Genomic DNA, 24,716 nt, shown 5'->3' with positions numbered 1-24,716 from the left:
ACACATGCCCACAATGACAAAAAGGAGCACAGTACTTCATTCTGCTCACAGCAAACATGCCTGATCTGACCCTCCAGGCCAGGCACCATGCCTCAGATCATGCCTTTTAACCCATCCACCTGCCATTGGCTTGTCTACTGGCAGGTCACAGCACTGCAAAACTTCTGTAGGAGGAAAAAAACACTATTAGTGAAGAAGCTCAGGAGTGGACCACCCTTCAGCTTCTCGGAGAACAAGGGACTTTTCATCGCTTTCTGAATGGATGCTCATAGGATTTCAAAGAAAAACAATAACTTAAGCACTCCTAAATCCTTTACATGCGTACCACCACAGTCCATTCAAACAGGCACGTGCAAAAATGGCAACATACTGTTATGAGAGGCTCCTAGTTTCTCTTCCACTTTTTCATGGAGTTTGGCTGTGGTATTATTTCTGTTTTTCTAAAAATAATCCTTCTATCACCAAATCTCTTCCATAGAGTCAGCAGTTTCACCCTTTACATTCTTTAATTAAAACTGACAAATGCAAGAATAATATATAGGTCTATTACAGTACTTGTATCATATCTGTGATATCCCAGTTGTAACAAAAAAGGTTATTAGCATATATTGAAAAGCCTGAAGAAAAACAGTATGACCTTAGAGCCAGATGAGAGCAGCTGATACAACCAGAAACAATTAGAACCCGATTGTATGATTACAAAAAGATTATAACATCTCCTAAAACCTAATGATGGGTGTTTCAACAGCAAAAAACCCATATTGATGAAAACTCAGGTAAAACATCATGAAGTCAAAAAGTGAAATGATCAATCAAATTAAAATCTCTAGCTCTGTAAATGAAAACACCTTTGCTCATTACAGAGATGCATTTTGTTTCACTTATCTTTTTTTTTTTTTTTTTTTTTTCCCCAATACCATGGCTTTTTCTACCTTGCTGTATTTATTGTGATGCAGAACAGTTCGCTCATTTTCTGAGGGCTGATTTGCTTCTACAGAAGCAGTCATATCTCTGCACCGAAGCACATACGTGTTTATACCAGTGACAGACTCACCTTTAGCTATCTTCATTTCACTAGCGAAAGATGGGGTATGAGGAGGCCAACTATAGCCTCGCAAGACATCCAGAATGCTAAATGAGCAGGGCAAAATGTGCATGAAGCTGGCAGATAATACTTCATGATTTGCTCAGCTCTACTGCTGGATTTGCTTTCTGTGGGGACCAGAAGGGCTTCCCCTTGTTAACTCACATTTGCATGCCTGGTTAGCAGAAATTCTCCTGGGCCACCAGAGCACCTGTGCCATTGTTTGCTGGGAGAAGCTCTCCTGCTCTCCTGTCCCAGGCAGCCCACAGAGCACTGCAGTAACATACAGCTTGCAGACCAGGGGCAATCTTCTGGCACATGAACATCTGTGGGGTGAAAAAAATAGTTCCTCCAAAATTGGTCTGCTAAGAAGACTGAGCCCACCAAAAACCTCTCCTTGCCTCCTCCCCGCTCCTCCCCCTAGCTCCCATCACTCACACCCAATGTATTTATTCTTACATCAGAGCAGCATTTGTATTATTTATAACAGCCAATGTTAATCATACAGACAGAACCTTCAGTTTTTATTACGTGGGTCTGCACTCAGCTGTAAAACACTTCTGCAGGCTCCAGCATGAGCAATAGGCTGAGTGGGAGGATGACCATCAAAGCCTGGGCCAGTGTCACAGAGGTGGCTGCTCAGCCTGAGACTCTTAAATCCTCTCCTTCTTATCTTTGTTACAAACAGAGGTGAAGAGACAGAAACGTCTCTCTTGAGCCATTCAATCCATCTTCAATCACTTGATGGGATGTCAGTAAATACCAAATACATTTTCCTACTATTTCCATGAATCATTACACTGTAATACAGCAAATACAGTTGTGTAACTGTGAAGCTACCTTTTGTGTGCTGCATGTACACTGTAAATTGAGAGCTTCAGTAGGGGCACTCCCCTTGTCAGTTCAAGATAGCTTGTGATTACAGAGTTATTCACATACACCATGCTCTCCTATAGAAACCTCTCTCCCCCTTTCTTGCTTCCATGTTTCTAAAATAAAGGTTATGTGGAGTGAAAGAACATTTGTTTTCCAAAGGAAAAACATAAAACTTAAACTGAAACCATGCCTCCAGAAACTTCTCCCTAACATGGAGCCATTTGTTTGCTCTCTGCAGTAGTCATATCACTTTATCTCCCTGCCTTTCAGGCTGCTCTTCATTGTGAGTGGCTGTCATTCAGGAGCCAGCTCCAGAGCACCAGGTGATATAATATAATATTTATGGGTTTCAACCTTTTCACTAGCTACTCCTCTGTATGAAACTATATATAATATATACAAGTTTGTTCAGGAAAGCAAATTGAATCTTTAAACAAATGTGGCCTACATTATACAGGGGGTCAGAGAAGGTGTGCATAATAGTCCCTTCTGGCCTGAAAATCTAGGAATCCATGAATTTAGAAATAACTGCATAAAACACTATACTCGCACCCTAAATTTTACACTAAATCTTTTCAAATATTAATGCGAAGCTGTGCAGCTGAGAGAGTATGATGCCCTTGGATCCTTGGCTAAGGGATGTTTGCCAAGCTCTCCTGAAAAAACTTTTAGCTTCTGAATGAATGAAAGCAATAGCCTTACAGGCTGGACCAGTGAGTAACAAGCGTATCAGCTCATTAAAAAATCATCATTGCCATCCGCACCACCACCACAAAACAACTCAAAGACATTACCAGCCAAGCTAGCTGCAAAGAAATTAATTGAAAAGCTTAAGTGACACCGCCAGGTCATTACCAAGGCTCTGCTGTCCCAGTGCCTTTCCAGTGGAAGACTGGCAGCTTAAATTTCTCCAAACTCCCTGTGTAGCGTAGGCCCCCTCAAGGCCTGGGCTTTGACAGCAGCCAGCAGGGACAGCAGAATACCTCTGGCACAGACTGACACAAGTGCAGGCAGGATGACTCCATTAACTCCAGCACCTGCCCCTTGCACAGCCTGGAGGTGGGATGGTGAGCCCATGAGGACTGCAGCTGCACTCACCGCCTCTCTCTGGTGTGTGCTAATGCTTCTCCAGGCTGTTATCCCTGCTTCCTGCAGGAGGTTATCGGCCCCATGAGTTGCCACCCCAACAGCTCTACACCCTGTGCCAGCTACTGTGAAAGGCTTTAAGTAACCACTGTTTGCTGCCTGGGGTGAAGGCAACCAGCGGACTTTAAGGTGAGGAACAGACACGCCTCAGGATGCGGCGGGAGGTGGGCAGAGATTAGGTAAGATGATGGCAGAAGCCTCCTCCAGCAGGACAGCTGCAGGTGATGTACACAGGTCTTGCACAAGGCCAACTTTGCAGAATCAGCCAGGCTCCTTTGTTCTGCTCTGGCTCTGAAGTCGCACAGCCCAGAATCCATGGTAACTGTCATCCCATAAGCAGAAACGCGGGTCCCCATATCCTGTGGGTCAGGTAAGGGGACGGCATCCTCTGGTTTTGTTAATGCTGCTCTCCTTTCTGTGCGTTCCCAGGTATGCTCTTTACTGCTACAGATGTTTTCCTGTCTCTACCCATGCAGATACATACAGCACAGAGCTTCCATACAGCCAGACATGGGAGCTGCTGTGAGTTGTTTGACAGGTTGGGTTTTGGCATGCAATGTGTTTCAGAGAAATTAAATCATGACTCTCTGAGAGGCACAGAAATCTTGCTTTTTGCCTCCTAATACTGCTTGAACTCGAAATGTGAGGAAAACCTTCCAGGCTTGCATGGGCATATAGCTCAGGCTATTCCCACTTGTCAGAGGAGACATGAGACCCTTTTTGAAATTCATTTTCATGTCCACAGTCTCAGCGACGAGGCCTTGTTCTCTCACAGGGGACAACACAAAGCCTGTACCTGTCAGTCATCAGGATCATAATGCTAGTGTTGAATCCTGAAGAGACAATTTGAAGAACTAGACAGGAAAAACTGTGTGGTCTTAATCCTAGCCTAATTCAGGACACCAAGTGGTTTAAAACATCGTTGGGAGCCAAAGAATGCATTGGTGTGTTAGTGGCACTAGCTACTTGCCTTCTCGCTGGGATGAGGGGAAGACAGCGAGGGCTGGAAGGAGCTGCTCTTCTTTCCGAGACCACAGGACTCCCTCAGACCGCAAGTGAGGGCACCACTCTGAGCAGGTGGACTGACATGTGCACGACTCTTTGAAAGTACTGCTGCAAATCAGAGCTGTTGGCTTTACTGAGCTGTCTGGATCTGGACTAGGCTGTTGTCCAGTTCCATGGCTGAATCAGAATTTCACAGGTGACAGATGCAATCATATACACGTCCCCTTCAAAATATGCTGGAATGGTTTGTCCTTGCACGTGTGGTGTCAGGGCAGATAAAATCTGCTGAGCTGAATTCTGCCTCTGCACTTTCCAGAGAGATGCCATCGAGACCTGACACACAGGGGTTTGCCAAGGCTCTTTGTTCTTGGAGGGAAGGTTTGCTTTAGAATTTGAGTATAAACTAACCAAAATTACAACAACAGGAGCTGCAGTCACCTAAAAGTTCCTTAAAGTTTGGCTTGACCACATCTGAGATAAGACAACATGGAACAAAGTTTTCCAAGACATACCAACAGGAAAGCAATCCAGTCCAAAGACGTTTACTTGGCAGCTTTTTGGGCAGCTCTGCCAGGTAGTTCCCAATGGGAGGGGGGAGGACTCCTAAAACGGCCTGACCACCTCTGATAATCCCCACCAGTTTATTCAGGGCTGGGCCAGGAAATCCCCTTCCCCCAAGACATGGAGGTTGGGCTCCCAGCCGAGGAACACCCAGGTCCAACAAGCCAAGATCCTCCCTGCCTCCCCTGGACATTTGTGTTACAGCCATAATGTGACAAGGTGAGCTGTCAGATGGCCGGAGTAGGGTTGCTATTACAATGTCTTTAAAAGGGGGAGCCAAGAAGCACAGAAATGTTATTGAAATAACCGTTACAGTAAAGGCCTCCTTCTTCAATTTTGTCTAACACTGTAGCAGGAAAAAACGTACACCACATTTCTTAGCTAACCGCTCTTAGTAACATAAAATCCTTCAGTGAACAATGCCCTCCCCCTTTTCCCAAATAATGGGGCACAATGGTGAGATTTACATTTCTGAAGGCAGTGTGTGAGTGAAAGGAGAGCAATCCTTTAAAGAAAATTAAAACAAGGGGGGAGTGATATCCCCTCACAGCAAGGATAAAATTGTCTTTCCACCATGAAGAATGAAAACTCTCCTTTCCACAGATGGATCTCCACAGCTTGATTGTTCATCCCCCTGTCTGTCCTGTTTGGGCAGGGCACCACACACAGACAAGATGCTGTGCCATCCACGACGAAGCTGATAGCACAGCCCTGCACTGGGGGGGAAGTTTGGAAAACTGTGCGGACAGAGATGCAAGCAGATTTAAATATTCCTTGGAATTTTTGAAGAAGTAGACATTTAGGTGAATGTTTCCAATAGCTGCTTTCAAAACCGACCTTCTCAGTGCAGCCAGTGGGAGAAAAGTACAATTAAATGGTGCTGCAGATAGACTACTATCTGCAAATCACACATTCGTGTTCAAGTTGTGAGCAGAAGCAGCAATAAGGCAGGGAAATCAACATTTTACTACAGCTTTAGCAAAAATTGGAGAAAACAGTTCTTCCCTCCTACGAGAAGCAATCATGTTATTTTTATTTTATTCAACTCATGTGCCTTATCTTCAGCACCATTTAGAAATATCAAGTGAAGTCCCAGCTGACAACAGTGACAAAAGATGCTCCTGCCTTCACTTAACTGAGGATTTTATTTATACTCCTGGCAAACCACCATGACAGCACTGCCCACGCCATTCTAACTCTGTTGATGACTGTGTGTTGCCTCCATTTCTGAAAAGAAAGGAAGCAATAAAAAGGGGAGCATAAGGTGGTGTGTTGAGGCTTTAGAAAACAGGTATGGAGTATGGCTATTAGTCTCTTCCTCCTCTTTTGGAAATCACTGAAATGACACAAAACTACTACAAGAGCTGGTCCAGACAGGGTGCAAACAAGGAGCATTGACTGCAATAAAGAAGTTTTCCAAAGAAGGGGGCACTGGGCAGTACTGACTGTGTCCCCACAAAACATCTTGAGCATCCTGTATAAGTCCAAGCATCCTGTATTAAGTCACACCTCCATCATGCACCTACCTGCAGGGATGGCTTGGTCTAAAATAACCATGATGTAACTACGCCTTCACAGACTAGCAGCTTGTATAAATAGTCTGAGGGCTTCACGGGTCTGTAGGAAATTTACCTGCATGCAACAACACTAGCACTTCCTTTCTTAAATGCCTCCAAATGTGCTGGGAAAGTCATTATTAGTGCATTGCTTTTAAAATTGTGCAGGAAATAATTTGGAAACAGGAAGCCTCTAAAGGGATCTATGAGACGCACAACCAGGGATGATATGAGTGTCACAGACCCTCAGGTACTAGAAACTGTGTGTGCCAAGCCATGGAAAAGCTCACAGTGATTGCTTATTCATTGAGGAACAACGGATCCTAATCTTAGAACTTCAAAACAAAACAGAGAGAGAGGGATTTGCACCTTTGTTCACAAATGTGTTTAAAAAATCAGACTGATGACTTTCTATGCAGTTGCAGTGCACCTGCGCTTATTTTGCACAGCACCCTAAGACCTAAATCACTCACCCATTCACATGCTTGCTGCAAAGGTAGACTTTATAGATGCAGGGGAAGGAAATCTGTTTGGATTTTGTATGTCCATATGTCTCGCTCTCTCTGACTCTTGTTTTAAACAGATAGATGAACACAAACAGTATGCACATGCATGAAAGTATATGCTGATACAATGTCTTCAGACTGCATGAGCTGGGGATACCTGCTTTAGCTACAGCAGGGAGTTTTCTCCCCCTCCACCACCCCAAAAAACATTGACATGTCACAGGGAAACAGTGGAGGAGGTGAAAAATGTGTGAGAGAAGGAAGAAAAGCTGAATGTGACAGGAGGTGGGTCACACATTCCCCCAACCTCTGCAAAGGACACAGCACTGGCTCTGTGTTATCCAGCAATGTCCCCCTGGCTGAAAAAAAAAAATAAAATAAATAAAAAGAGGCACATGTAGTACACACAAATTTGAATGTACCCTACAGCCCTGTGCAATGGATTCTCCATAACATGACTAGCTGCACACACCACTAATTGCAGAGGCTGCTAATCCATCCGAGGAGGTAAATTACATTAGCGTTCAACAGGATTTACATATATCCAGTCTTATTTCTGAATCAGCCAGCAATTACAGCTTAAACTATTGAACACGCAGCTTGCTGTGGGCCTAAATAACATTTAATAGCATTAACGACACACTTGCCAGTAAGCCTCCCAATCTCTTTCTGGGCGCATCGATGAACACAAGAACACTGCAGCGCAGCACCGCAGCACAGCCTCCCCCGAGGCCTCTGCTCCTGCAAGCTATGGCTGGGTGAGCCGAGGAGCACCCAGGGCCATGCACATGCCTCAGGGACGCCCCTTGCCTGTGGCTGGCTCCGCGGCACATGGCACCTCTGCTATTGGCAGAAGTCAACAAGGTGGGGATCAGAGCACCATCTGCACCACACATATTGCACAAACCACACCTGCTCTCAAGAAGACCCGTGGCAAAGCTTTCATTTTCCTGATGGAGATCCGAAGTTAACGTGACAAAGGTAAGTGCAAAAACACAGGTGCTTTTCTGAACCAGAGCCAAAACCCATGCTAAGTATTTAACAAGTACAAAAGGTGTTTGCTTTTTTTTTTTTTTCTTTTTTTTATGAGCACCTCTGCAAATTGTGTTATTGCAAACATTCCCGCCTGTAAACCCTTTTGCTAGCATTTTCTTCAAAACGGAGCAAAAAAGGTGATGTATTTGTTCACAGGGAGGCCGTCCGAGGTAGACAGATCAGATGACTGTGAATGACCATCTGTAAGTCCTTGTGCAGTACGCACTCTGGTATGTCAAATAGTCATTACTATTATCAGAAGGATTTAACACAGTTGCTCCACCATAACTTCATCATCCATTACTAAATCATTCCCACTTCATTTTGATTGTCTTGGTAGCAGCAAACAGACCTTTGAAACAAAACAAAACAAAACAACAACACAACATATATTTATACTTTTCTATCTTAGTATTCAAGATATTAAGGGAGACTGAAAAGCCAGCTGTAATACAGGGCTGTCAGTAATGCTGTGCATTGCTCTTCTCCCTTTGTGCTGTACTCAATTGACAGCAAGTAAAACGAAGTGAATCCTACTAAAGATGAGTGATCTCTCAGGGAGGCAGATGACTCTGTATATGCACACAGCCAGGTAAATATGGTGATATGGAGTAGCCCTTAGAAAATAACAGCACCATTCAGTGTGAAACAACTTTGGCATCCTCTTTCCTTCTGAGCAAAACTGGGCTCCCTTAGTTTTCCTCACTACCACTTTGTGAGTAGACAGGTACCGAGTGATTTTTGATAGCACTTAAAGTATTTCAGAAAGATCACTCAAAGAGACCAAATGGTGTAACTAGATGAAAATGCAACTGCTATTTCAGTGGTCAGAATAAATGAACTGGGTTTATTTGATCATGACAGCAGATAAGAGTTAGTATGTACCCTTTTAAAGTATCAGTTGATCTGCTGGAGCCATAAACGGATAAGACACAGGACTTTTCATAACCAGTCTCACAATTGCTGCCTCTCACCATTCTGCAAAACGAACTAATTTATTAGTGCCAACTTAGAGCACCTCGCTGACATGGCCCCAGCTTCACTCAGTGCAGCAGGGAAGGTATGCCCTACCACCCACGACAGGGAAGCCCAACATCAAACATGATCAGTTCCCTACTACCACTTTAAGACCATGAGGCCTGCATCCCTAACATCTGTCTGATTGTTCTCAGGTCCCATGACCAGGGAAAATAGAACCTGGATGAGAACTTGGTACAGGGCTTGCTGCAGCTTATGGCAGGCAAGGGCTCAGCTCTCTTTTGGCCATATGCACCTGTATAAGAGCAGATGTATGTTTGTTTTAGTGCAGTAAAAGATAGACATGGGATGACCTCAATATTTCAGGAAAATAAAAAGCAGATGAATGGCTTTCCCAGCACTTCTTGGATGCAGTTATTCAGGCCAGCAGCAGAAGAAACTTGTCACTTTTATACAAAGATCACTTAAACTGATCTGTACTTTACTGCAGCCTCAAAGTCACTCCACTTTTAGGGATGTCCAAACAGATTAAATACCAAAAACAAACTACTAAGGGTAGTCTAGTGAGCAGGGGCTTATGTCAGGATTCAAGAAAGAGGGTTTACAGATAGCCTTTGGATTCACCTGAAGACACAACTAGGGGAGGGATTAAGAAAAACAAAACCTCATTAATGTTTTTAGCAAGTATGAGTGATGAGAGACAGATATTTTTCTGCAACAGAAAGACAACAGGCTGCACCTTAACACAAAGCGTCCCTACAACAGTACCATGTCTTTAAGGAAAGCTGTGTTCATTTAATAGAGGCAAAAATGTCAATAATGAACAGAAGAGGAGAAGGTTGGAAAGCTCTGAGAAAGTGACCGACCTGTAATTTTCAGAGGCAGACATGAAGCCAAGGGTTATAAGGTGTGGGTACATAAAATAAAATTATATACATGTGAGTGAATAAGGCAAGAAAGGCATCCAATTACACCATCATCTAGTCCTGCAAATCTGTACTGGTGCCAGTAGCTGCATCACTCCATTCCTAAGGTGGTTTTATCACAGCTGCGTTTGCACTTGGAGCTTTTGGTCTCTTCAGGACTCGTACCCTCGGCTGGGGGGACAACCCAAGCGCTCCCAGTGTAACTGGCATGGCCATTACCATACAGCACACCTGCACAGTAACTTGCACCAGAGGGCTTGGCCACACAAGGCAGCAGAAGCTCTGGGCCGGTCAGTGCTGAAGCAGCACGGAAGGACGTTATCATTGAGCTTCTCCTCTCCCCTGGGCAGCGCGTCCTGCATGCCAGGTCAGCTGCTGCCTGGGCCAGACTCCCTGGTGGTACACACTGCCGCAGCATTGCATGCCACTCCCACGGCTCCCTGGTGCATGCTGGCTCCCTCTTAGCAAGGGGATCTTGCCTGAGTCCAGCAGGGCTGCTTCCCCGTGCACGTACAAACAATTAAGGCACCTGAAGATTGCGACCGGCTGTCTCCTACCTGATCACCAAGGGCATGGCCGATGCAGACACTCTTGCTAACGTGCACCGTATTAAATGCATGTCAGGCACAGGCTGGACCGGGGCAGGTCAACAGAGCTCTGCAGTATAAAGGAGCTATAAATAAGGAAGCAGGGCTCCAAAAATCTCTGAGTGGCTGCTAGCTTCAACAGCAACAGCTTTTGGTTGCTCAGATTTTTATTTTGATTTTTGATTATTTTAGTTTTTTTTTAATAACAGACACCCCCTGGTGAAATATGTGCTAGGTGTTTAGGAAATCCATCCATTCTATCTTTAAGTATCCTGAAATCCAACCAGTAAATCCCCCACATCTGACCCTGTTCTGATTTAAAACGGTGGGTTGATGGGAACAGGTTCACTCATTAAAACTTCCCTGGTAGGGAAAAGTATGATATGACTGAAGGTATCCATAGCAATCAGTAACTTCTCCAAGCTGTAAAGTTTGCTTTTTATACAGTCAGTTAGTAAAATTTAAATGGAAGTCATTTTGTAGCAAACATTCTATATACTCTGAGTGCAGTACTGTGAGAATTTAGAACTACCTGTTCTTGTCTACAGATGTGTCCATTTATATGAACAGAAACCTATCTGGAGAGCTGGTGCTCAGCCTCAGATCGTTTGGGTCAGGCAGAAGGCCTCCATGAACTTTCCTAAAAAACAGACGCTATTTGAGGTGCTATACTATTAAACATGTACCCTATGCAGATCATGCAGCTGCAGTCTGGCAAGGCTTTCTTTCTAGTATAATCTCTGTAATATACAGAAGATTCACACAAGCTCTGGCATATACTGTGGGGCAGGAGGTTAACACATCTGGCATAGGATGAAAACATTCTCAATCACAGGTTAGAGGAAATCCACCCAGTGATTTTAATGGCTCTGGCTAAGGCCCTGTATAGACAGCCAGATGCACACAGGTCACACTTGCTTCGAAGCAGGTCTTCCATCCTGCACAAAACAAGTCTTGTAAAAAAAAAAAAAACACCCTGCTTAAAAACCACAGACTGGAAAAGCTGACTCTCATTCATCTGATGGTAATCCTAGAAAATAATTCATACCTCAGAAATTAAGACCGATGCTGATTTGCCTTTAAAAGCATGATGTAGAACCCATGCTGAAATAAATACTCTGAATGAAGCTTAGAATTTATCCAGTGAGAGCATGATTGTTTCTAATTAAATGATGAGCACTAAAGCAATCCATGGTAGAACCCACCTGATTTAATGCTGGTGGGAGTAAAAAAAAAAAAAAAAAAAAAAAGAAGAAGAACTGATTGATTCACATTATTCAGCATACCTTCCTCCGGTACTTGCTGCAAAATTTCTCCAACGCTTTGTGCTGAGTTTATGTAACAGGATGTGCTGGAGACTGTACAGCAGATTTGGCTTGGGAAAGAGGAGAGCTGCCATTCTGAGAAAGCCATCCTGGGTCATCTGCCTTCCGGAGCTGTAAACCTTCCTAACTATCTGTCAATGTAGATGCTGAACTGCTCCAGCAAGGAGCTGAATTCAGGGCTGCTATGAGACTCATGAAAGCACAGAAACCCATCAAGGGAATCCAGGGCTGCCTTTCACTTGGCAGCAGTTCAGTTACTTTGTCATCATTTGACTGGGCACCTGTCTCATCTGATTCATTTTCTGGTTTTGCACAACATCAACTCTCTATCTTCATCTGTGAAATTTGAAGAAGTTTCCATGGTGTACACTGCCTGCTGCTAAATGCCTCTGATATCTGCCTGTGACCTCTGGCAAGGCTTCTATAGAAGCTGCAGCAGCTGCTGTGGTACAAGAGGCTTCCACAAGACGGTGGTATATCACAAGTCTTTTGCTCCATCTGGACCGAGCTCTCTACAGACTTTGGGGCCACACGTTGCTTTATGCCAAAGCCCAGGAATAATTCACTGCTGTGGAAAGGCCACCTCCAGAGAGCTAGAAAACAAAAAAGGACAGGCGGCGCAATTTTCTGTTATTAAAATTCAGTTGTTCAAGCAAAATTGCATGTCATCTGCCTCACATTTCTCATTGTAATGGTCACTTCATTTTCATCCCTTTCTTTTGGAGCATTGGTGTCAGTAAGCTTCGCCCAAAGCCATGTTATATTGCAAGCATGTTTGAGATGAATGGAGCTGCTGTTCCCTCCAGATAACATTGTCAGAGCTGAACATTTTTGGCCCTAAAGGTGAATGACAAAGCTTTTGTAATGCCGTATTTTTACAACTGTAAATGATCCCAAGTAATTTAGAGAACATGGGCAAATGCCTGCTTTTAAAAATCAAGGGGGTGAAGTGCAAGCAGCTGAACTATGCCAGCTCCTCACCCAGCATCAGAGCTTTCCTACAGCTGCACAGCCGACATGCTGAGGGTGGGCCAGCCCAGGGGACCAATTTGCATCTACCATTTGCAGATTTTGCTCTGTCCTCCTGTCAGCAATTAATAAAAAATCCAGAAAGGCCTTGATTGCCACTCCTTTGGGAACTATATCAAAACAAACAAACAAACAAACAAATCCCACCACCTTATACGAATTAATTTTTCAATTTAGATGAAACCATGTATTCAAGACGACCCTGACGAGGAAATGACATGGGTACGAGAACCTCCTGCCACTTGCTGGGTTTCAGTGCTGATGACAACTGTCCTGCTCTGAATTTCTTGTTCCCTGAAGAGGTAAAACCAGAAAGCTCGCTTTCCTCTGCTATTATTTTCCCTAGAGAAAATGGCTTGCTATGTCCAAGCTCAAAAGGATGCCAACAAGTCCAAAGATGAAACACTTAACCAGCAGTAACAAAAGCAAATGAAAAAATAAAGTCCAAGCTGTTAAATGTTGGGGGACCACAGCAATACTCTCTGATGTCTGTGGGAAGACTAACAGATCACACCGTGACTTCTAATGATCCAATCTGCATTGATGCTGATAAGCAAGCCGGAAGTAACACAGTTTGATTTTCAGCTTCTGGGGAGTCTGTCCACTGCTGGCAGTTTGGAAAACCACCGGACTGCAGGTAGCTAAGCACCTTTGATATCAAATTGCTGGAAAAAGTGCAACAGCTTTTTGTGGCCCTCAGTTTTACAGCTGTTTGTCAGTTAGACCCACACCGCCAAATACAGTACATTTGACTTTTCCTGTCTCCAGAGTTACAGAAATCTAGAGCTTTTGTGTTTCTAGCCTCCAATAAAATGAGCCCCTTTTCTTGCTGTCAGGTGGAGCAGCTAACTGATATACTTGTACCAGTGAGCTACAAAAATGTCCTTTTGTAATTACAATTGGAGAGTTTGCCATATCAAACAACCGTGAAGGGCATAATCAAAGCTCTTACTTCCTACCTGCTTCTCTGTCAGGCCCTTCTCCACTCAATGGCATTAGATTGTTTCCATTACCATCCAACTCTTTCCCTGTATATGCTTGAATTGTTTGGTAGGATGCATGACATAGATATTAAACTCATACCAAGCAGATAGTGTGTATATCCAATTAAGTATAAAATGGACACTTTTCTGCATAGGAGCTCATTGCTTATGCTTGTCTGGTATATTGAAAAATGCATTTCTGGGAAGCTGATATAAAGTTTTGTAAAACATACTTCATCACAGTGATAAAAATAAACTTACATCTGTACTGAAAGATGATATTAAGTAATAAGGCAGAGATGATTTTGTCTGTTGGAATAACCAAGGAAGCTTAAGGAGAATGTTTACTCTGAGTGTTTGAATAGCATTTAAGAAAAGACTTATCTCCAAATTCTTCTTGCAAGACAAGAACGATTTTGGCAGAAATATTTTTACTTTCTCTCTCTTGTGCCCTTCAGCACAGAGAAAAATGCAAGCACACTCATAGCTGTATAGCCTTTTTGGAGTGAAGCCCATAAGGCCTTGGCCAATTGAAAGGTACATCCTAGTCCAGTACTGTATATCATACCTTCAAAAATATGTAAAACCAACCTCTTGTAGGCCCTGTCACCTTGTCTCCCATGTCCACAGACACAGGCAGGGACAGTTCTTAGCCACAAACACACAATTGCGTATTCACCTAGCACAGCGTGAAGTCTGGCTGCCTGGAAAAACTGTTAATCATTGGGGAGCAGTTAGAAAGGGGGCTGAGGACTGGAACAACATGGTCCTAACACCAACTACTAGCCATGATGTGAACCTCTGGGAAGATTCACATCTGACACTGGTTTTACATCATTCTAACTGTGCTGGAGTTAGGGAAAGATCTACTCCACACTTCCAGCAGGATTGTGGAATCTGTCTCTGATTCTCCCATGATGTATCTGCCAGCTTCAGTTCCCTGTCATTATTACCTAGTGCTGTATACCCCCTGCTGAGCCTCAGATCTGCTTCTCAGGAAGGAAAGACAGGTTTAACTGATACTAGATCCAGTTTATTTCTGTCCACCCCAGCCTAGAAAAGCTTCTTTCTTCTCTGTGCATCAGCCAGATACTGACTTGGTTCTCTGGGGCAGCTGCTACGTAAGGCACACTGAGCCCACTCCTCATGCTACACAAAAGCAGACACCACAGCTCTCATACAGCTCTCCTACATATATACAGCAGCATTCCCTGCTCCTTAGCAGAGGTGTGCCCCCTTATGGTACAGCCACTAAGACTTGACTCCCTTTTGCCTTTCTTATCAGTTTTCAGTTTTCTTTTCTTTTGAAACCTGGTGCTCTGCAGTGCTCCATCACATTTCAATGCCAGGCTGAGATCTACACTTCACAGCTGCCTGTTGTTCTTGCAGGTCTCATTACTGGATAGACACAAACACTTTCTGGTAAATGATAAACACAAATATTCCATCAGGTAGCTAACTCTAGTGAGTATTTAAATTATTTTACTTAAATCGGATTACGTGGCTGGTAAAAAGGTAAAATACTGCGATGATAAGCAGGATATCAAACTAACTTCATGCAGCTTTAGCAATGTTATGATTACTGTGATTGGAGAAATGACAAAGCTGTAGCACTACCCTATTAACCTAAGCTTTCCACATCGTTTTAACTCAGAAACATGGTCCTCCTGCTTGTATCCACTACCCTGGTAGAGTTGGAGATGTTGAGGGAAAATATACCTTTTAAAATGAGCTCTTGGATCTAGGTTCTGACTGGGTCACCACAAAGATCTAAGACGAGGTTGAATGAATAGTGAGGTGGAACATTTCTCATTACTTGTCAGATGCTTTAAATTCTGCATTTTCCTTTGAACGGCAGTCCTCAAACTGCAGGATACAGGCAGTAATAAGGTGATATATTTGAGACATCAGAATAAGTTTGCATTATAATAATACTGACTAAAGTTACAGCCATGCTTTACCAAGTCTGTTGGAGTTTGATTTGCAGTACCTCAGAGGATTGCAAATTCTTGCTTGGGAGACACTGTCTGTAAATATGCTTTCTTAACTTTACCTGTGCTATTGCAGTTAGTTTTCAAAAAATATTCAAAGTGGTAAATGCTTATTTGTGGCTTTGTGGCTTATTTACATATGAACATATAAAATCCACAGCTAGGACTCTGAGGAATTTCTCCAAATGTTTATAGATGCCAGTAAACTTAAAATTAAAAAAAAAAAAATACTTCTGTCAATAAAAGTTCCCCTTTTGCTATGTTGATAATGATCCTTTTAAAACCCTTTATTACACTAGAAAATCAAAATTGTGTCTGCTAACTCCTGAAACCATTGTTTATGCAAAAGCCTACTAAATGAAGAGACCAATATAAAATACCCTTGAAGACAGCTTTAGTAACTTCAAACCAAAACTGTCCTCCAGACCTGACACAGGACGCTTGTATGAAGCCTTTAAATTACCACACGAGTAGGATGTCAAGGCACTACACTGCAGCCAGATGTTAACTCACCGTGCCCATGTCCCTAGAAGATAAGTGCTCATTTGACCGGCCCATCAAGGCAACCAAGGCAGAGTGGCCATATACATTATCAGCTGGATGCATTTGCTAAAAATGTGTGTCTGTGTGTGTTTAGATCAATACCAAACTAGGAGGGCCACATGTGCTTCATGCCCAGCCAGGCTGTGACCCCAGGCTGTGCAATGAGGAGTGTGCCGACAGCCAAATGGCTCCCAGCAGCACACGCCTGCAGTTAGCTGTGTACTCTGTTTCTCCTGGAAATCAAGTATCTTTCAGGTTCTTTGCATCTAAAATGGGCAGATTAATGACTTCCGTGGTAACTGCTTGAATCCAGTTCTGGACTTTATTTTTTTGATCATTGCAGTGATCCAGAGGAAACCATTATGAAACGTGTAGTTATTTCCAGAGGCTATTCCTCCTGCTTTCAAAAGCCAGTCTTCATCACAGTTTCTGGAGAGCCTTCTCATCACAGCATCCCCCAGATAAATACACCTGGTTTACAGGTTCATAGCAATCAATGGACCTTTCAAACAGATGCTGTTGGAACACATAATGTGTCAATTCCCAGTCACCCCCTCCTGCAGAAAGATGGCTCTTGGATTTCGATGGAGAGATGGAGACCAAGCAGCCAACTGCAAACATGAGGAACTCCGCTGTACAGTTGCCAGGGGATGCCACTGTGACATTTCAGATTAATAGCCATGTTTTGTTTTCCTTATCCAAATACTGCAGATTTTGGTTTCTTTTTCCGCTGACACAGAAGTCTCCTTCTCCAAGTGGGAAGACGGGAAGGGAAATATTTTACTACAACTTTACATGGAACAGTTTCCTTCCTAGCACTGCTATCCAGACTGGATGGTTTATTGCATATATTTCCTCTACTATTTTCTGAATGTTGTAAATTTGTCTCAGCCTCTATGGTAAGGAAAGTGTAGAAGTGGGTTCTCAACCATTTTGCTTACTTTTTTCTTTTTTCTTTTTTTTTTTTTTTTTAACAATTAAGCTTGTGCCTTCCTGCCACTGAACAGAAAGAATGAACGCCTGACAGCATGAACACCATGCTGCTTATGAGGACTGCTTTCGTTGGGTAGCAGTTTGGAACAACATAATTTATAATAATTAACACATTAACATTCCAATAATAAGTAGTCTTCTCTGTACTCTCAGAGTACACTGCAATAACACCATCATCATAATAGTTAAAACATTACCTTAGCCTGCCAGAATCACTGGCTCGCAATCTGCAATGCTGAATTAAGAAGCTCCTTCTATTCCCATACACTTCATAGGTTATTTATTTTCAATGTAGCCTTTGGTTCAGAAACCATAACCACACCGGTGCTAGGCCCACCTTTCCTCCCTTCTCCTTACAGATCTGTACTCATCACCCCCACATTACTGTCTCTCCACCTGGACCACAGTTACCCTTCAAACAACTGTGCTGCCACAGCCACAGGTCGGGGGAGCAGCCATCCCCCGCACCCCCAGCCTACTGCAGAGGGTTGCAGACTTCATCTCTCACCACTCCCAGCAGGCACTTGCTGGTGTACAAAATACCACAGAAAAGAGACTAAGTCAGGGTATTCTTAGTGTTAAATCTGGAATATGCTACTCTATTCTTTCATTTACTAAGCAAAAAATAAAAATAAAAAATGACGGGTGTAATTACTGCACCTCATTCTGCAGCCTTGGTCAGATGATTTGCACTGCCCCAACACAGCAAGTGAATCTCAACCACAGCGTGCCTTCTGAATCCACACATGAAGTACCAGGGAGGTGCCCTGGCACCAAGGAAAGGCAGACGAGGGAAAGGGACCACTGGCAGTCAGAGCCCAGCTTCTGACTCTGCTCCACGTCCTACCTGTTGCTGGTTGGATGGCGAGGGCCAGCACCCCGCCATTTGCACACAAAGGCCCAGTTTCCCTGTTCAGACAGAAAATCTCCAACACTGTCATGGCAATGTGCGGCCCCTCCTGCAAAAGGGACTTTGATCTTCTGATCCAAACAAGACTCTGATCTTACCCTGAGGCTCATAGGTGAAAGTGCTGAAGAAATAATAACAGATGGAATATCACAGTGATGTATTAATTACCATACAGAACCATATAAAGCTAACCGGGGAATGTTTCTGGGCAAAGATCTCATAAATAAACTGAACGCGAATGCATAAATAAGTAGAACGCAAAAACATAGGGCCATTATAACAGCATATGTGTGAAACTTATTTTTGTCTCTATGTTAAGCAGTCCTTGACATCTCTTTAAAAATTTATATATTTATACTGGCAAACGAACAATCCCGTCCACCTAAACTACAGAGAGAAACCAAAAATATGCTGGATAGCTTTACCAGCAAGATCTATTTTGTCTTTCAAATGTATTCCAATTCCTTCTAATGCCTACCTGCCCATCACATTTCTCAGGAACTACGTACTGCCACCTGAGGAAGGTATTTGAAGTTACATCCATGCTCTAATGGTCAAAATCATAAACTAAGCAACACCTTCGAGGAAGAAGGCATAGTAAGAACTACCTAGTGAATAATTTGGATCTGGCAAATCTTGGTCCCTAAAAGGTACTGGGCTTTCTAATGCTTGCTCCAAAGAAGCCAACTGCTGCCTAGAGGTGTCCAGCAACGGCCCCCAGCACCGGGCTATCTGTGCTGCTGAGCCCCCTGCACAGCACATCTCAGTCACCTTCCTGCTCCTCCCTCACCTGTGAGCTGGTTTCAAGCTCCATTGCACTCTGCCATGGCTCCACCAGGGAAGTGACAGTACCAATATGAACATTCAACATTTCTTCTAAAACCAGCCAATACGGATAGCCACACAAACACTGGGTCTAGGGATAGCATTGACTTAACTAATGTGTACTGCACAAGGCAGGGTTTTCTCCAATATTCTGGAGCATTAAGCTCCTTTGATGAATTGCAAAGTGTATTTTATGATTTTTCTTAAAAATATTTCCTTTAAACTGTTCAATACAGTGATCAGGATAGTAATGGCTATTTTCAGCCTTGGCAAAGGTTTTCTATTATAATTCCTTGTCCTCTGTTGCTTGTAATTTTCCATAAGTTTCACCTCTCAGGCTGAGATTTTCCAGCCCTGAGGTCTGCCCCAAACCAGAGTTTTTTTTTTGGAAAGCTGAAGAAACTTTCCCTTCAGTTCAGCAGTGCAAGTTTAACAAGGGTCCCTTAGACCAGCGCAGTAAAACTCTCCTCGTTGAAACCAAAACCAACACACATTCTGGTACCTATTGCTACAATCAGGATGCAGAAACAGGACAAAAAAATTATTCAGGCTAAATAAGACTGTTAGATACACTAGACTAAATTCTTCCATGGTGTCAGCTATGGTGAGCTCCCCACCGCCAATGGGATTACACTGCTTTACACCCAGGCTGAGCCAAGCCTGCTCTCTTCCTGTGAGTGCACAGCTCAGGCTCTCCCTTGTCGCTCCATACCGTTCCAAGATCTGGCAGGCTGTCCCTTTGAAGTATTTAATCCTCAGCGAGATCCCCTACTGCAAGTTCAGGATGTTTCAGTGCCACACAGGCTGCTGCTGCTCCAGGCAGGGCTCGGTGAACACCCCCTAGCCCTGGCGCTGCATCCCTCCCGAGGCACCCTCGCTCCTCTCTTCCCACTGCCACACAACCGCTCAGGCTGGGGAGGGTGAGCCCTCCCAACTGGAAGGTCTCCAGACGTCTGTGTCTTCCCCCTTCCCTTGTGCATGCTGGAAGGGAGCCACGTTGCACAAGGAGCAGCCCCTGCACCCTCACGCATCTCTGAGGTCTTTGTTTGCGCTATGGGAAGCAGTCAGGCTCCTGCAGCACCAGACACCCGGCCCACACAGGTCCTTCTCCAGCTCCAGCAGCCAGTTCTGCTTCCCTCTCCCCAGGGCTACAGGATCACCTTCTGGTGACATCTGGTCACCACTTCTGCAGGTTCTTTTGCCTCGGGCAAAGAGATCAAGAGCCGCTGGTGCCAGCCTGCCAAACATGGTGAGCAGGCACCCAGTGCTCACACAGCCCAGGCCTGCTTCCACCCTTGTGCTCCCTGCTCCCAGGTCAGACCTCTCCCCCGTCTCTCCAAAGACATGCACAGAGACAGATAAAAGCAGAGACATGCAAAGAGACAGATAAAAGTACCTACAAATGGTAAGAGGATGAATCCTTTTGGTTCTGAAACAGACTCCAGGCCTTAAATTCCTTAGCAGATATATATATTTTTTCTTTTTAAAAAAGTTCTCCTGTTAGCACTTATTCAAGTGAAAATCACCACCTTGCTATGTTTAGAGAAATGGGCTCTTTACAGCTAATTAATTATCTGCCCGTTAAACTCAAGCATTCACCTAAACATGTGTTTGCCCTGTGGGAAAAGTGTGCCTTTTTCACACCTCTCATTATAAACCAGGCAGAAATACAGGCTGACGACAGATGAAGGTAAAAACCACCTGCTCTTATTCAACAAGATCTATCACGACAGCAACCCCTTCTAACAAACCTGTTGATTAAATAGAAAAAAAGGATCCTATGGAATTATTTATTGCAATTAGAGAAAGCACAAAGAACACACAAAACAACAACCAAAACCTACCAGGAAACATCCCAAGATTCATAAAAAGGACTATTTACTTTCTCAGCAGATCTGATCCGTGCTTCTGAACAAAAATCTTTGTCTTGTCACATGGAGAAAATGGTTCGCTTGCATATACATATGGTATAATGATCCCACTTGACACCTTGAAAGGAAAACACTCAATTGCTGACACTGCTCAGTAATTTGCTCAGCTTTGGATTTTGATCTGAACTCTCCCTGGTTTGGGATGAAGATCAGTTTGAACACTGTTAAAAGTACTTACCTTGTTGACTCTGAGCAGTTTAACTTGCTCACAGATCAACTGCAAAGAAGAGGACGTTAATGGCAGCCAGGACAGTTTCCCACGCTTTAGACCTGATTTGCACTTCAAACTACCAAGACGAATTACGTGAAAACAGCAGGAGAGATCTCAAAATTTAATTTTTATGCCTGTTTTTTCTCCCTCCCCCTGCAAGTCCCTGGGTATTTGGCCCATAGAAAGATTGCAGTGTCAGCTTTCATAATCAGCACTGGAAAAAAGGTAACGAGTAATCAAAGCATCCCGTCCCTGTCCTTAGTGCATGTCCCGGGAGACTGCTGCTAAGCTCTCAGGAGCAGGCAGTGCTTTGGGCTGGAGAAGGGGTCAGCAGCCACCAGCTGACGCAAGAAGGGAACTGCAGCAACAGAAACGCTCACAGAGAAGAGAAGCCAACTCCATCACTCTGGAGGTCTCATTTGTGTTTGTTTGTTTTTGTTTTTTTTTTTTTTGATAAACGATGGATATATAGGAGTGAGTGCATAAATAAAGCTGTTGAGGTGTCAGTGCCCTTATGAGAGAGAGTGTGTGTGCTGGAGAAAGTGGTCCAAACCCCCAAATCCCCTAGGGTGCAATGAAACTGCATTAGTACTAACAGATTGCACAAGTCTGCTCTCTGTTCATAAATGAGGACCCTGATGCGGGTCTGTCAGCAACTGGTAAGCTGAAGGAGGACACAGCTACACAGAGCAGCTCCATCTCCCTCTATTAGAACATCAAACCCCGGTCCCATTGTCAAACTTCTCCAAGTACCATTTGTTCTTCCCACCACTAGAAACAACCTTTCCATATTTAAGAACAAGTCCTTCAGGACTGTTACAGTTCCTAGATATGCTTGAAAAAACTTGAGTGATGTATCTATGCTGTCCTTACATTTTAGCTACTAGCACAAGCAGTCTCTTAGGGCACTCTTCCACATGAGCTGTGCAAGCATGTCCTCCACATGTCACAGCTCTGGAACAGAGTTCAGCTATCGACCACAATGATTCTCCATTTTCCTTTTTATTGTTTTGCCATGATTCTCATTGTGCTGTTTGAGGTACCAGTTATGTTCCCAGGGATACTATCTGTGGAGCTGTGGAGTCAGATGCTGGGCTCAAGAGCCCGAGGCTTGCAAATTTCTGTCTTAACTCTGACTAGACTACAAAACTTCCTTTCTCCCACCCTTTTAATCATCAGAGTCCATAACAAAGATCCTCCCTTAGAGGACTATACAGAAACGGGGACACAATATACCTTTTTTTTTTTTTTTTAAACTCTAAGGAGTGGAAGAAACAGAGAACCACCAGTGATCTCCCCTCTCTCCTTGCCACCTCAGAAACACGTTGTATGCAACATTAACTTGTGAGTAACATAGACAGATGATTTGCTTAAACAGGATCTCTTGATCCTGAACCCAGGAACATCTGAGTTAACGGGAAGTAGTTAGCACAGAGGCTTGATGAAGTGTTTATGGCAGTTTATGCTGCCAGTATAAAAGAAGTTCATGCCATCTCTCATACAGCTAACGCTGCTATCAGGTGGAATAACAACACATTTAGGCTCAGACTGCTCACATTGCTTGAATGGAAGCAAAGAAGTTTTCATTACACCCACAGTAAAAACAGCAAAAGTTTAAACAACTTGTTATTAGCTGCAGCATCTCCCCTTGATTGAAGCTAGTGCTTTGTTTAACCATTCACAGTCAGCTGAAACACCTGTGCACAGGCATGGCACTTTGGCAGCAGCATGAGGTCTCTTGAGTCAGGTCTGATCTCCTGATCTTCTCCTCCTAAAAACAACATTGACCTGAGTAGCTTTCTGCAAGTCTCAGAGACTTAATGTACCTCATCTGTCAGTCTTTAAGACAAATAATACCAGGCTGAATTCAGGGAATCTCATGGGGCTTGAAAGTAGTTTGTAAAAGAGCATGGGACAGACCTAAATAAAATTTGCTTGTGGAAGTTGATGAATTTTGGCAATTCATCAAGGCCACCTCTTACACCATAAAATGCAGAAGTGATTGCTACTATTGTTTCTTCCATTTAAAATGCAGGGCATAAAGTGACATGTCTAAACATGCTAGTGAAGAGAGGGTAAAGAAGTGATAATTTATTTTATGAAGAAAGTGGGAGATGCATTGCCACTGAAAGACTTAAGATCAAATAACTGTATGCCTACTAAATGGAGTGGCTGGAATTCTGCACCACAGCACAACACAATTGATTTAAAATACTTTGGTCCAAGTGCTGCAAAAACTGCTAAACAGGCAGGGAATATAGCATTGGCTCTGAAAAACAGTTTTGGCTGAGGAGTTTTTGGAGATGCACTGCTATCTATCAACAATACACAAATAAAGAAAAAAAGACACAACCTTTATAGAGTTGATGTGAAAAACAAAGTCCAGAAATTCGGCACAGTATTGAAATTCCAGGAGATTAAAAGCTCCCTGGTAGTCAATAAACGACAACTAGATACATTTCTTCTTAAAGACCTTCCCTGAACAGAAAATAAAAGCATTTCCAAAGTGAATGTTCACTGGACACAGTACATTTTCTCCCAGCTGTATTACCAAGGCAGGACAATTTTGCAAACACTTTGCAGCTTGCATGGCAAATGGAGACAATTTGTTTCCAAGGAACTGTGAGGAAAATAGTAATGACAGATGGACAACTGCCCTTCCTGGTTCTCTTCCCTCAGGAAAGGTGAGGCGATTTCTAAGGAGTCTTAAAAAATAAAATAAGATGCCCGCTACCTTGTGTAGAACAGCTTATGTTGCTGGTTTATTCTTTACAAATAGTCACTATGGGTTGGCAGGGGACCAAAGGACTATGAATCTCACAGTTAGAATTCAGCAGTCGCCATCTAGAGGGCCTAAGATCATTTTGTTGGGATTCCTGATCCAGGAAGAAAGTAGCCACCGACATGGTTAACAGCATAAAATGAATTCCCTCTCTCCTCTTCCCTTCACTATACGAAGCCCTACCCACCTTTTCATCTGCTCACAAGTGGCAACATTTGCCACTTCACACTGTTCATTGCATGTCCATCATTTTCTTCAGATACCTGTTATACAGTGAAAGGAGACAAAAAGAATGTAAATGGGGTTGAGAAACGGTGTGGCAACCCTGTTGTCTCCCAGTTCTCTTCCAACACAAACCATCTGCTCTCAGCATGCTAAATGCCAGCTTCCTAGCAAAGCATTAAACCAAATACACCGACCTCAAAAGACTAAATTGCTGCCTAGATTAGGGCTGATAGACTGCAAAAGTTCATGTAGTCCCTCCAGTTTCTGAAAAGAGGATGGAATACGAAGCAGTCCATACAATGCTCCTTTCTTACACAGAAGACAATGACAACAAAATATGGAAGGACATCTCCTTGAGCATTAACCTCATCATTAGGCCAATTCTGAGCATACATCATGCTCTGTCACTCCTCTGATTAAAGTCTGTCTGCAGTATAGGTAGTTCCTCTTCAGGTAGTTTTATTTTTTTTCCAACATTCAGTTTATAATACCACCAAATGCCTTTCTTGCATAAAGTGCTTCTCATGACTTGGAACACTATTTGTTTTTATTGACACAGGAAAGGTCAACACTTTATATCTGCACCTTGTCATCAGTGGTAGGCATAGAGAATGTCCTTTCTGTAGATAAAGGAATGGTTCAATAGCTATTTATGTCCATAAAACCTTTACGAACTTGTCTAGGCTGAAGAATGGGACGATCGTGTGG

At 43.4% G+C, this 24,716-nt stretch overlaps 1 long non-coding RNA gene across 1 annotated transcript in view; it reads right to left on the bottom strand.

The window, feature by feature from the left end:
* Window positions 1-523: 523 nt before the first annotated feature.
* The window catches only part of LOC311436311, a 61,538-nt gene continuing 37,345 nt past the window's right edge, over window positions 524-24,716 (bottom strand). Inside the window, exons 4-5 of the long non-coding RNA XR_014692745.1 lie at window positions 23,971-24,046; window positions 524-1,410 (exon numbers count right to left, since the gene is read on the bottom strand). This is a non-coding gene — a long non-coding RNA (uncharacterized lncRNA). The remainder of the gene's footprint in view (window positions 1,411-23,970; window positions 24,047-24,716) is intronic.

Source organism: Aythya ferina, assembly GCF_964211825.1.
Source record: "Aythya ferina genome assembly, chromosome: 4".
Lineage (NCBI taxonomy): Eukaryota > Metazoa > Chordata > Aves > Anseriformes > Anatidae > Aythya > Aythya ferina.
This window is presented reverse-complemented; position numbering and strand designations above follow the sequence as displayed.